This window comes from Pseudophryne corroboree, chromosome 2 (genome assembly GCF_028390025.1).
Source record: "Pseudophryne corroboree isolate aPseCor3 chromosome 2, aPseCor3.hap2, whole genome shotgun sequence".
Taxonomy (NCBI): domain Eukaryota; kingdom Metazoa; phylum Chordata; class Amphibia; order Anura; family Myobatrachidae; genus Pseudophryne; species Pseudophryne corroboree.
Genome location: NC_086445.1, coordinates 543005623 through 543019378, shown reverse-complemented (window position 1 = coordinate 543019378; position 13756 = coordinate 543005623). Strand labels below are relative to the sequence as shown.

The 13756-nt window shown below is 47.7% G+C and overlaps 1 long non-coding RNA gene across 1 annotated transcript in view; it reads left to right on the top strand.

Annotated features, from left to right (window-relative positions):
• Nucleotides 1–9126, top strand: part of LOC135050950 (uncharacterized) — a 33951-nt gene extending 24825 nt beyond the window's left edge. The window contains exons 2-3 of the long non-coding RNA XR_010241942.1: nt 7486–7552; nt 8846–9126. This is a non-coding gene — a long non-coding RNA (uncharacterized LOC135050950). The remainder of the gene's footprint in view (nt 1–7485; nt 7553–8845) is intronic.
• Nucleotides 9127–13756: the final 4630 nt, after the last annotated feature.

Below are 13756 nucleotides of genomic sequence, written 5' to 3'. Positions count from 1 at the left end.
ATATACTGGTGGTCACCACAATGCAGCACACTGAGCACAGATATTGAGCTTTTCAGGCAGAGAATGTAGCCACGTCCTCTCCGCTCAATCTCCAATGCACGAGTGAAAATGGCGGCGACGCACGGTTCTTTATATGGAATACGAATCTCGCGAGAATCTGACAGCGGGATGATGATGTTCGGCCTCGTTCAGGTTAACCGAGTAAGGCGGGAAGATCCGAGGCTGCCTCGGACCCGTGTAATACACGTGAAGTTGATCCGAACCCGCTCATCTCTAATATATATATATATATATATATATATATATAAAATCCTAATCGAATGGACTGGCACTCCCACTTAATATGTTCCGGTGCCCTCTCACAAAAATAGGCTAGGTAAAAACAGGAAAGAACGCAGCGGCACTCAGAGTCTTCCAAAACAGAATCATGTATTAAAAAATCACTTCATGATATTCCAACGTTTCGGGGCTAACATGTTACTCACCTTGACAAAGGGGCAAGTTAGCCCCGAAACGTTGGGATATCATGAAGTGATTTTTTTAATACACAATTCTGTTTTGGAAGACTTCGAGTGCCGCTGCGTTCTTTCCTGTTTATATATATATATATATATATATATATACATTTCCTTTAGTGTAATTTATTACACCGTTACTGTCAGTCTGCATGTGCCAGCTATTTTAAATATATATATATTTTTTTCCAAGTGTAGCATGCCCTCACATGTTGGCCACGCCCCCCATTCAGTACAGGGGAGGGGGGGTAGGAAGGGGGCGCCAAAACATACCTTGCTCCAGGCACCATGACACCTTGCTACACCTCTGCTTGCAAGGGGCTTGCAAATGGTGGAAGGGGCCACCTCTTCCCATCCAGTGTTGGGAAGGTTAGGCATCGCAACCGCCGACACACTTGGACTCTCCTTGGGGATTTGTGATACCATCTCAGAACGCACAGTACTTTTCTGTGCTTTTTCCATCTTAACTCTTTTCATTTTTCATTCTGTGAAGCTGAACCACTAGTCATGAACATAGGCCAGGGTCTTAGCCGTTCCTTGCCACTCCGTGTCGTAAATGGCATATTGGCAAGTTTACGTTTCTCAGACCATTTAAATTTATTTTTTGGGGTCTTTTTACTGAACTTTGGCTTTTTGGATTTTACATGCCCTCTGCTATCACATTTGGCATCGGCCTTGGCAGACAATGTTGATGGCATTTCATTGTCTATGTCATGCTAGTGGCAGCAGCTTCAGCACTAGGATGAAGTGGTTCTTGATCTTTCCCTATTTAATCCTCCAAATTTTTGTTCTCAATTATTTTTTTGGCGTTATATAACACAATATGCGGCACAGGAGTGTGTACCCCTACACCTCACAGGGCAAACCCTGTAAAAAAATGTGGATTAAATATTAATAATACCTTTATTTAGAGTAAATAATATACAGCACAGGACAGCACCACTGAATTTATATGGCAGCACCACTGGATTGGAGTTATACGGAATTATATGGATTTCTATGGAATTATATGGCAGGATCACTGTAATTATACTGCAGGATTACTGGAATTATATGGTAGGATTACTGGAATTATTCGGCAGAATCACTGGAATTATACGGCAGGATCACTGGAATTATATGGCAGGATCACTGGAATTATACGGCAGGATCACTGGAATTATATGGCAGGATTACTGGAATTATACGGCAGGATCACTGTAATTAAACGGCAGTATTACTGGAATTATACGTTCAGGATTACTGGAATTATACGGCAGGATTACTGGAATTATACGGCAGTACCGCTGGACATATACAGCAGTACCGCTGGACATATACGGCAGGATCACTGGACATATACGGCAGCACAGGAACAACACCACTGGACAGATGCAGGACAACACAGCACCACTGCAATGAACTGGACTTATACAGCAGCACTGGACATATGGCAGCAGAGGACACCACTGTGACGGGTCACTGGACTGACTGATGCACAGGACACTACCACTGGTCTGATGCAGGACAACACAGTAACACTGAAATGGACTTATTATACAGCAGCACTGGACATATGGCAGCAGAGGACACCACCGCTGTGACTGGACTGATGCAGCACAATACACCACCAGTGAACTGATGCAGCACAACATAGTACCCTATACAGCAGCACTGGACATATGGCAGCAGAGGACAAAACTGTGACTGGTCACTGGACTGACTGATGCACAGGCCACTACCACTGGTCTGATGCAGGACAACACAGCAACACTGTAAGGGACTTATTATACAGCAGCACTGGACATATGGCAGCAGAGGACACCACCACTGTGACTGATGCAGCACAATACACCAGTGCCGTAACTAGCCATTTTAGCGCTGTGTGCAAGAAACGACAGTGGCGCGCCCCCCCCCATGCAAGACAGGAGCAGTGCGCGCCGCAGGCGCGCGTAAAATTTATAGGGGCGTGGCTTCACGGAGAAGGGACGTGGCCACAAAATAACAGCAATTCCTACTACGGTGCACAGTAGTCTACATTATTCAAATTACGCTGCACAGTAGCGCCACTACACCAGGTAGAGCCCCTTTTATACATTACAGCAGACAGCGTCCCCCTTTTTACACATTACGGCAGCCAGTCCCCCTCTTTACACATTGCGGCAGCCAGGCACCCTTTTTACACATTGCGGCAGCCAGACCCCCTTTTTATACATTGTGGCAGCCAGTCCCCCTTTTTACACATTGCGGCAGCCAGGACCCCATTTTACACATTGCGGCAGCCAGTCCCCCTTTTTACACATTGCGGCAGCCAGGACCCCATTTTACACATTGCGGCAGCCAGGCCCCCTTTTTACACATTGCGGCAGCCAGACCCCCTTTTTATACATTGCGGCAGCCAGGACCCCTTTTTACACATTGCGGCAGACGGTGTCCCCCTGAGAGAGAGAGAGAGAGAGAAAGAGAAAGAGAAAGAGAAAGAGAGAGAGAGAGAGAGAGAGAGAGAGAGAGAGACATACTTACCTTCTCCCCGCTGACAGGCTCCTCGTGCAGCTCCCTCTCGGTGCAGGCTGTGTGAGGTGAGAAGGAGGAGGAGGGAGGGGGAGCAGGGAGCCGCAGCAGCGCTATTTGATTGGTAGTAAGCGCCACTGCAGCATCCCCCTCTCCTTCTGTATTGGTTGCCTGGCGCTGCTGTGGATGCTGGGATGAAGGAACCGCATCCCAGCATCCATAGCAGCGCCGGGCAGCCAATACAGAAGGAGAGGGGGATGCTGCAGCGGTGCTTACTACCAATCAAATAGCGCTGCTGTGGCTCCCTGCTCCCCCTCCCTCCTCCTCCTTGAACCCGGCGCTGGTCTCTCTCCTCCAGCGCGGCGCACGGCGCACACAGAGGCGGCATGTAATGAGTCAATTTGACTCATTACATGCCGCTGGCCGTTGCGCACCCAGGGCAACTGCGCTGTGTGCCAAGCCCCCTTGGCACACACGTAGTTACGGCCCTGCAATACACCACCACTGTGACTGGACTGATGCAGCACAAACACACCACCACTGAACTGATGCAGCACAACACAGCACCCTATACAGCAGCATTGGACATATTGTAGCAGAGGACACAACCACTGTTACTGGACAGATGCAGAACAAGACACGGACACTGAGAGAACGGAGACACGTCCTCTCTCTACACTCTCCAATGCCGGAGTGAAAATGGCGGCGACGTGCGGGTCCTTATATGGGATCCAAACCCCGCAAGAATCCGACAGCGGGATAATGACGTTTTGCCTCGTTCTGGTTTTCGAGTCAGGCGGGAAAACCCGAGCCTGACTCAGGACCGGGCTCGGGTGGTGAAGTCAGGTATGGTTCGGCATCTCTACTGTATACACACATATATAAACACACAAACATATAGTATATGCAGAAATGCCACACAACTTTCAGGACTTACTATGATCAAAGTTGAATAAACTGAAATGTTTACTTGCACATTAGTGGTCATCACCAGAATATATTGTTACATTAGTAAGTTCCGAGAGTGCCACAGTATTTCTGCTTATACTACTAAGGGCACCCAGGAAATTGTGCAGTATTTTGGACAGAGTGCCAGCCATGACATAATCTCCAACATTTTACACATAAAAAGCGGTACAGATGCTTTAAAAAGGGGCGTGGCCAGAGGTAAAGGGGGCGTGACCACGTCCCTTTTCCTATACTTTCAATGGAGGTTTGGAGAGCCAAAAATCGGTACAGACCATAAAAAAGAGGTACTGTACCTGCCAAAAAGGTACAGTTGGAGGGTATGCCATGATAGATAGATAGATAGATAGATAGATAGATAGATAGATAGATAGATAGATAGATAGATAGATAGATAGATGATATAGATACACACACAAATATACAGTATATAGATAGATAGTATGTCTGGGCCCAGGTACTTTTCAGGGGCCATGGCCTATTCACAGTAGGCGTGGTCATGCACCTTTTGAAAAAATACTCCCAAAATTTTATTTTAACCACCACCATGGCCACACTCCAGCCCAGCAGTCAGCAGTGTGTGCTGAGCTAAGGAGAAGAGCTGTAGCTGCTGATGCCAGTTAAGGGGGGGGAAGTCCGGGGCCCCTCTATCAGACCTGGGCCCGGGTAATTTGTACCCTCTCCCTCCCTCTCTCGGCACCACTGGGGGAATGAGGAAGTAGCCTTGTCACAGATAATCGCTTTAGGTCATATTTTCCAGGCAGTGCTTGGTTACACATAAATATAACAAATGCATGCTCCACTGATATCCCATAAGTGTACCTATGAGGGCAACATATAAATAAAGAAGTGAATCAGGAAATCGGGTAAAGGTAAGTAAGAGAAAGGTCAGAGAAGCTGACATTTCTATGTAGAAATGGAAATAGGAAAGATGGAGATGATGTAAAGATGATGTAAATAGGCTGGGTAACCTGTATGCTCTTCACCAGGGCCGTTTCTTGGGGCAGGCGAGCAGTGCAACCGCACTGGGCACCATCCGTGGCACTAACTGTGGCTCCCTGCTTCCCCCTCCTATTTCTCCCCGAGTAACCCGCTCGGGGGGCGGAGTTTCACGGAATGACGCGGTTGCGTCATTACGTCACGACACAACCCCGTCACTCCACGAAACCCCCCCCCCCCCGAGCGGAGTACAGAGGGGGATCCAAGTTAGGAAGAGAAAAAGGCCGGCGTGAGGAGCGACTGGTGAGGCGGGCCGAAGAGCGGTAATCGCCTCTGTAAGTATTCTCTCTCTCTCTCAATGTGTAAAATGGGGACACCTGCCGTAATGTGTGAAATGGGGACTCTTGCCTGCCGTAGTGTGAGGATTTAATGTATCAAGGGCATTGCGGTGTGTGGCATAATATGGTGCAGGGGGCATTACTGTGTGGGGCTTAAAGTGGTAGATTTTTTTTTTCCTGTGGTGGTCGTGATCTGTTGGAGCAGGGTCAAAAACTGGATTGTGAGGTAGTCTTTTCAGATGAGGCCATGCCTATTTAAATGAGGCCACACCCATTTAGATGAGGCCACGCCCCTTGCCGGGTGCACTCGCAAATTTTTTTTTTTATCTAGGTGTGTGGGGGGGGGGGGGGGGGGCACATTTTTTTATGTCATGGGGGGGCGCATTTTTAAATCTCACACTGGGAGCCAAATTGGCTAGAAACAGCCCTGCTCTTCACAAAGAATTGTTGCATAAACACTCAAAAAATATGTTCTCTATTTGATGAAGATGTTCTATTGTTTTACATACAGTGTGATCACTGAATTTTGTCTATATTATTGCTCACAATAAAGTGTTTGGTATTTGACAGACCCGGAGTTTGGAAGTCTCTTGGTCACATTGGCTTCCATCACTGCTGCTGCTTTTTCTCTCTCGCTTCATGACGCACTTCGTGACATGACTGCAAGTCCCATGCTATAGGCAGTGGCGTAACTAGGGCGGGGTAAGCAAGGCGCATGCCCTGGGTGCCATCGCTGGTCCGGCAGAGGGGGGGCGCCACCAGGGCAGTGTATCCACCAAAGTGTTTATTATGATGTCCACAGCTGCTGGAGGACCCTGCTCCCAAACAGTTACTGTACTTCAGCATGTGTGTTTGATCCACAGGATGGACACCCTTGAATGATCACAGCATTAAATACAGAACATACCCGAACTCCTCCAGGACTGAACCCATTATTACTTCACAACTCTTTGCATATTAAAATTCGGGCATGTCCTAGCTGGGGGGGGGGGGGGGGTGGGGGGTGTCCTTCGCTCCTCCTTCTTGGATATGGGGGTGGGGACTGGTTATGACAAAATATGTCAATATTTTTCTGTGAAGTGTTGTGTGGGGAAGGGGAAGTGTACTAGAGAACTGCAAGAGCTCCTTGTGTGCCCACCAGCCCTGCCTTCAGCACATAACCATGGGCATTCTGCTCACCCGTGGGACCACTGTGTAAAAAACTATGGAACAACAGGTTGTAAAGAGGTAAGAAAGTGTAGGATGTCCTAAACTTTTTTGTTCACTTTTTAATTAACCCCTGTAATGCTGTCTCCTGCAGGGAATTATAACTTGCATATTGCTTGTTATGTATGTGCTGTTGACAGAGCTGGCCCTAACCAATATGATGCCCTAGGCAAGATTTTGGCTGGTGCCCCCTAGCACCGCCGCTAGTTCTGCAGGAGATACCTGGCATGAGTCAGGCACCTTTTGTTTATGAAAATGCATCTTATTTGCATTACTATGTGGCTAGGACGCAGAAGCAGCTTCTGCTGATTAAAATGATATGCAGCATGTCTATATTTTGTGTGCGACTGCGGCTGTATCTGCATACGAAATGCTACATTACATTGATTTCCAGGAATACACTGCAACGTAGCATTTCATACAGCCGCATTCACACACAGAATATAGGCATGCCGCATATAATTTTAATCATCAGAAGCTGCTGGTGCCCCTAAGCATACCAAATGCCCTAGGCATTTGCCTAGTTTGCCTATGCCTAAGGCCGGCTCTGGCTGTTGACCAGGCTGGCATTGAAATTATGTGGTCACTACAGCCCCCATAAAGTTATATGGTACTTTATGGGAGTGTACATACTGGCAGATATATCTTTAGGAGTGTACCCAGCCCAAGACTGTGCTATACTGGGGCATCACAGGGGTGGGCATGGAGGTATCCGAAGGCATCACGGGCTGAGAAGAGAGCTGAAGGAGTCACTGATGGGCAGTGAGTTAGCCGAAGGGTTCATGGGTAAGTGCAGAGGCAGATTAAGGGGTATGGGGGGCAGGGGCACATGTACCAGGTCTCCTTTTCTTATGTGGCCCCCGTCTGATGCTCCAGCCGTTGTTGACTTATGTTATTTACACCTTAGAAATGTAAGCTCTCATGAGCAGGGCCCTCTCCCCTCATGTGCTTTTCCTTCACTTACAGTACTTATTATCTTCTACCAAATCACTGTTTTCTTGTTTTGCTTATTTGTTTATGTACTTTGTTAGGCGATGCAGAACCCTAATGGGTCATATAAATAAAGGAGGAGAAGAAAAAGAAAAAAGGAAGAAAAAAGTAAGAAAAAAAGGAAGAAAAAACTTTTAATAAATATACACCCTGGGGTTTTTGGTTGGTTAGTTTGCTGGGTTTAGTTGATTTGGGAGTGGCTAGCAGGGGGACTCCCATAGCCAGATTAAGGAGGAAATGCAGGGCATACTGTACCCCGGCCCCCCCTGCCTAAACCCACTGATATCACTAGCTTTACCTCTTAATGTGAGAGCCAGAATGTGAGCAGGACATAGATGGCGCTTTCTAACCAGAGGAGAGATAGGAGGGTGGAGAGAGCTGTAAGTGACACAGACATCCCAGCTACTGATCCTCCCTCCCTGGGTATCTGAGTCCTGTGTAAACTTTTATGCAACTAAACCATTTTGGTTTAGAGATAGAGACACACACAGAGTCCTCCTGAGTCCTATCCCAGTGTGTAAGTTGTACAGAGGCTGATGCTATACTTGCATGTGACGAGATAAATTATTTTATTTTTCTATGTGTGTTTTAAGGTTAAGTTGTCTTTGTTCCACTGCAAGAAATTTTTTATAAAATAGTTGTCTTTCAATTAGGTGGAGCGACTGTATAAACAGTACCCAGGTATTATTAAACTATTACTTTAAAACTAATATACACCATTGGTTTAAATTTAATATACACAATCTATACCTCCTACCATAACCCATTCCAGGAGGGATTAAATGCTTTCTACCTGGATTGCCCTCTTAAGTTATGATTGCAATCACCTGTGGTGAAACACCTTTTTTTATCAATTAATTAGTTCAACACAGGTCACACCAATCATATATTAAGAGGGAAGTCTAGGTAGAGAGAATTTTGTCAATCCTTGAATGTGTCATGTTTGGAGGTATGCACAATTAATATACATCTCCCACCTTCCATCGGGCCCCCCTGTCTCAAGTGTCCCGGGCACCCCCAACCCTTAATACGGCCCTGGGGACTCCTGATAGCTGGTCTCCCACTTGGGGGTCGGTGATACAGGAAAATAGTGCATACTGTAGGTCTGACATGACTGCAATCCAGAATTGTTGAATAGATGTGCATATGTCTGGTCTGAAATTGTTCCCAGCCTAGTTTGGAGGTATACCATTGAGATCTAAGGTTGTCATCGACAGGCTGTGAAGGGAGGTACATTCTGAGGTGGCTACATTTTTGTAGTTCAGCTTGGTGGTGTGGCTATCCATCCTCCACTCATTTGTACTGTTACTGTGGGTTTGTATAGTTCTGATGGTTTGTATTTGAATGACAGTTTATAATTATTTTGAGCTCAGTTGTGTTATTTTTTGTGTTTCTTCACAGTGCAAGAAGCCGGCGTTCACATTACTTGAGGTAAAGCATTCCTTTTAAGGAGAAGTAGGAATGTGAGGCACATTCTACACTTAAGTTGATGGGTTTTTATCTTGAGTGGGGACCTGTTAAGTCTTATGTTCGGTCTGGTCCACTAAAGTGGGATTTGCTCTCAAAAAGTAATTCAATTTGGGACAGAGTATATGCCCTTGTAATTATACTTATATTACCTTTATGCCGTGTTGTCAGCAATGCTTTTCAGTCAGACTTTATTCTCAGTTTGTCAGTTCAACAAATAAATTACGTTTAAATGCCAATTATGTTGTTTGTGTTGTTATTTTAATGGAGGATAAGACAAAAATGTCTTATATTTATGATGTATTTAGCCAGAACTGTTTGAGACCATCAGCCCATGGCCCTCATTCCGAGTTGTTCGCTCGTTATTTTCCTTCGCATCAGTGTGATTTTCCGCTAACTGCGCATGCGCAATGTTCGCACTGCGTCTGCGTCAAGTAAATTTGCTATGAAGTTTGGTATTTTACTCACGGCATTACAAGGTTTTTTCTTCGTTCTGGTGATCGGAGTGTGATTGACAGGAAGTGGGTGTTTCTGGGCGGAAACTGGACGTTTTATGGGTGTGTGTGAAAAAACGCTGCCGTTTCTGGGAAAAATGCGGGAGTGGCTGGAGAAACGGGGGAGTGTCTGGACGAACGCTGGGTGTGTTTGTGACGTCAAACCAGGAACGACAAGCACTGAACTGATCGCACTGGAAGAGTAAGTCTCGAGCTACTCAGAAACTGCAAAGAAAATTATTTTCGCAATATTGCGAATACTTCGTTCGCAATTCTGCTAAGCTAAGATTCACTCCCAGAGGGCGGCAGCTTAGCGTGTGCACTGCTGCGAAATGCGGCTAGCGAGCGAACAACTCGGAATGAGGGCCCATATGCAGATTACTGATAATATAGACAAGTAGGCAAACTGTCCAGAAGGTATGTGTCACAACTGAGGGCTGGTGCTGACCAGGGGGAGCCTCAGTTGTAGGGGATGAGGTATATGTGTACCTGGGAGGCAGTACAGGGTTCTTAGACAAGCAGGGAACCTTTAGAACAAATGCCCGAAGGCGTGACCAAGACAACGAAGGAAAGTTCAAAGGTTTATTAAACACAGTTCAGAGGAATACGGATGACTTGGTACAGGTAACAGGAATCACAGTTCAGAGAAATACTTGGGATCGATGGCGGAGCACCGATGGAGACTTGGGATCGATGGCGGAGCACCGATGGAGACTTGGGATTGATGGCGGAGCACCGATGGAAACTTGGGATCGATGGCGGAGCACCGATGGAGACTTGGGATCGATGGCGGAGCACCGATGGAGACTTGGGATCGATGGCGGAACACCGATGGTTACTGGCAGGGCAGGGCACCGCTGGAAGCTAGAAGCTGGAAGCCGGTCTCAGGTAACTGCCAGTCACAGGATGCAATGATGAGACACTGCAGAGTCAGGCTGTACTGCAGAGAAAGTCCATGGGAGGACTGCACACTGGAATCACTGAAGACAATTGAAGCACTGACAACTCTTTCCAGCCCAGGAACAAGATATTTATACCAGCTGGGAAACAGGGATTGGCTGGCTGATTAAGCAGAGTCCAGAGTGCAGCTGATGGGTAATCAGGCCGAGAGCAGAGTACAGCTGATAGGCTGAAAAGTAACATATGATGAAAACAAACATGGCTGCGCCCATGTTTGAACTTGGAGGGAAAGACTAATTGTAACTTGCATGTGAGCTTTAACCATGAAGCTGCCAGAATCACAGTGAAGAGATTTGAGACAATGAGATGCAGCGTGCTGCATGCAGACAGTGCAGATGGAATCCAGGCTTGGAACACTGGGACAGTCTCAGGAGGCATTTGGAAGGTAAATGCTGATAAGGAATTACCTGGATCGTGACAGCACCCCCTCCTTTAGGAGTGGCCCCAGGACACTTCTTATAAATTCTTTACCTGAACAAATGGAAGAATCTAGATTGAATCCTGATGAACTTGAACTGGCTGGAACCAGATGAGACTGTACTGGACCTATGGACGAGACCAGATTGAGTCCAGACAAACTTGAACCGGCTGAGACCGGCGGAGACTTTGGGCCGACGGATAGGACAGGATTGAGTTTGGAGACCGTTGAATCAGCTGGAACTGAAGGAGTCTTTGGACCTACGGATGGAACCGGATTGGGTCCAGAAAAGCTTGAACCGGCTGGGACCGGAGGAGTCTTTGGATTGACATTCGAATCAGCTGGAACTGAAGGAGTCTGAATCTGGTTAGAACCGGAATAAGTGGTATCTGAGTGTTCAGTTAGACCATCCTGGACATGGTCCATGCTGGATGCCAACAGGGTGGTGCTCTCTGAAGACGTCAAACAGGAGTTCATAACTGCATCTGTAGCACAAAAATTTCCATCTGGGAACTTGGCTCTGGATACTTCCCTTGGGGCTGAAACTTTGGTGACCCCTCCTGGGGTTGACGAATCAGACACCTCTCTCATGGTTGTTTTCTCCAGCACCCCTCCTGGGGTTGACAGATCAGAAACTCCTTTTTGAGAAGACTCATATGCCCCTACTAGAGCTTGAACATTGGATACCCCTCCTGGGGTTGTAGACACAGACGCCCCTTCTTGGGCTGTAGACACAGACGCCCCTTCTTGGGCTGTAGACACAGACGCCCCTTCTTGGGCTGTAGACACAGACGCCCCTTCTTGGGCTGTAGACACAGACGCCCTTCCTTGGGCTGAGGAAAGTTCGGACACTAGGATCTGGTACTGTACCAGATATTTACCGACTGTTTGTGTCCCCTGACGTAGCTGGAGGATATCAGAGGAGGCTGAGGTCACACGACCTGGTTTGTCAAAGATGCACCTGAAGGTTGCCACAAAGTCTGCATATGAAGAGAGCACGGCATCCGACTGCTCCCATAGAGGTGATGCCCAATCGAGGGCGGAGCCACTGAGGAGGGAGATGATGTAAGCAACTTTGGTGCGGTCAGTTGGGAAACTGCCAGGCTGTAACTCGAAATATATCTCACACTGATTTAGGAAACCCCGACAGGCTTTTGGGGAACCATCAAACTTGGCAGGTGTCGGTAAATGGAGATAAGGAGCAGAAACGGGAATGGTGGGTGGGGATACCACCAAAGGTACTGCAGTCGGCACACTGGACGCCCCTGAACCACGGAGGGTTACTTGTATTCCATCCAGCCGAGAGGAGAGGTCCAGGAGACAGCGAATCACATGGCCCCGTGTAGCCCCCTGACGTTCAAGGCAGGCTGCAAGTTCTTGCATCGGCCTGGTCGCTTGGACCTGGTCTCCGGCCGGATCCATTAGGTCAGTGCTTACTGTCACAACTGAGGGCTGGTGCTGACCAGGGGGAGCCTCAGTTGTAGGGGCTGAGGTATATGTGTACCTGGGAGGCAGTACAGGGTTCTTAGACAAGCAGGGAACCTTTAGAACAAATGCCCGAAGGCGTGACCAAGACAACGAAGGAAAGTTCAAAGGTTTATTAAACACAGTTCAGAGGAATACGGATGACTTGGTACAGGTAACAGGAATCACAGTTCAGAGAAATACTTGGGATCGATGGCGGAGCACCGATGGAGACTTGGGATCGATGGCGGAGCACCGATGGAGACTTGGGATCGATGGCGGAGCACCGATGGAGACTTGGGATCGATGGCGGAGCACCGATGGAGACTTGGGATCGATGGCGGAGCACCGATGGAGACTTGGGATCGATGGCGGAGCACCGATGGAGACTTGGGATCGATGGCGGAACACCGATGGTTACTGGCAGGGCAGGGCACCGCTGGAAGCTAGAAGCTGGAAGCCGGTCTCAGGTAACTGCCAGTCACAGGATGCAATGATGAGACACTGCAGAGTCAGGCTGTACTGCAGAGAAAGTCCATGGGAGGACTGCACACTGGAATCACTGAAGACAATTGAAGCACTGACAACTCTTTCCAGCCCAGGAACAAGATATTTATACTAGAGATGAGCGCCTGAAATTTTTCGGGTTTTGTGTTTTGGTTTTGGGTTCGGTTCCGCGGCCGTGTTTTGGGTTCAAACGCGTTTTGGCAAAACCTCACCGAATTTTTTTTGTCGGATTCGGGTGTGTTTTGGATTCGGGTGTTTTTTTCAAAAAACACTAAAAAACAGCTTAAATCATAGAATTTGGGGGTCATTTTGATCCCAAAGTATTATTAACCTCAAAAACCATAATTTACACTCATTTTCAGTCTATTCTGAATACCTCACACCTCACAATATTATTTTTAGTCCTAAAATTTGCACCGAGGTCGCTGTGTGAGTAAGATAAGCGACCCTAGTGGCCGACACAAACACCGGGCCCATCTAGGAGTGGCACTGCAGTGTCACGCAGGATGTCCCTTCCAAAAAACCCTCCCCAAACAGCACATGACGCAAAGAAAAAAAGAGGCGCAATGAGGTAGCTGTGTGAGTAAGATTAGCGACCCTAGTGGCCGACACAAACACCGGGCCCATCTAGGAGTGGCACTGCAGTGTCACGCAGGATGGCCCTTCCAAAAAACCCTCCCCAAACAGCACATGACGCAAAGAAAAAAAGAGGCGCAATGAGGTAGCTGTGTGAGTAAGATTAGCGACCCTAGTGGCCGACACAAACACCGGGCCCATCTAGGAGTGGCACTGCAGTGTCACGCAGGATGTCCCTTCCAAAAAACCCTCCCCAAACAGCACATGACGCAAAGAAAAAAAGAGGCGCAATGAGGTAGCTGTGTGAGTAAGATTAGCGACCCTAGTGGCCGACACAAACACCGGGCCCATCTAGGAGTGGCACTGCAGTGTCACGCAGGATGTCCCTTCCAAAAAACCCTCCCCAAACAGCACATGACGCAAAGA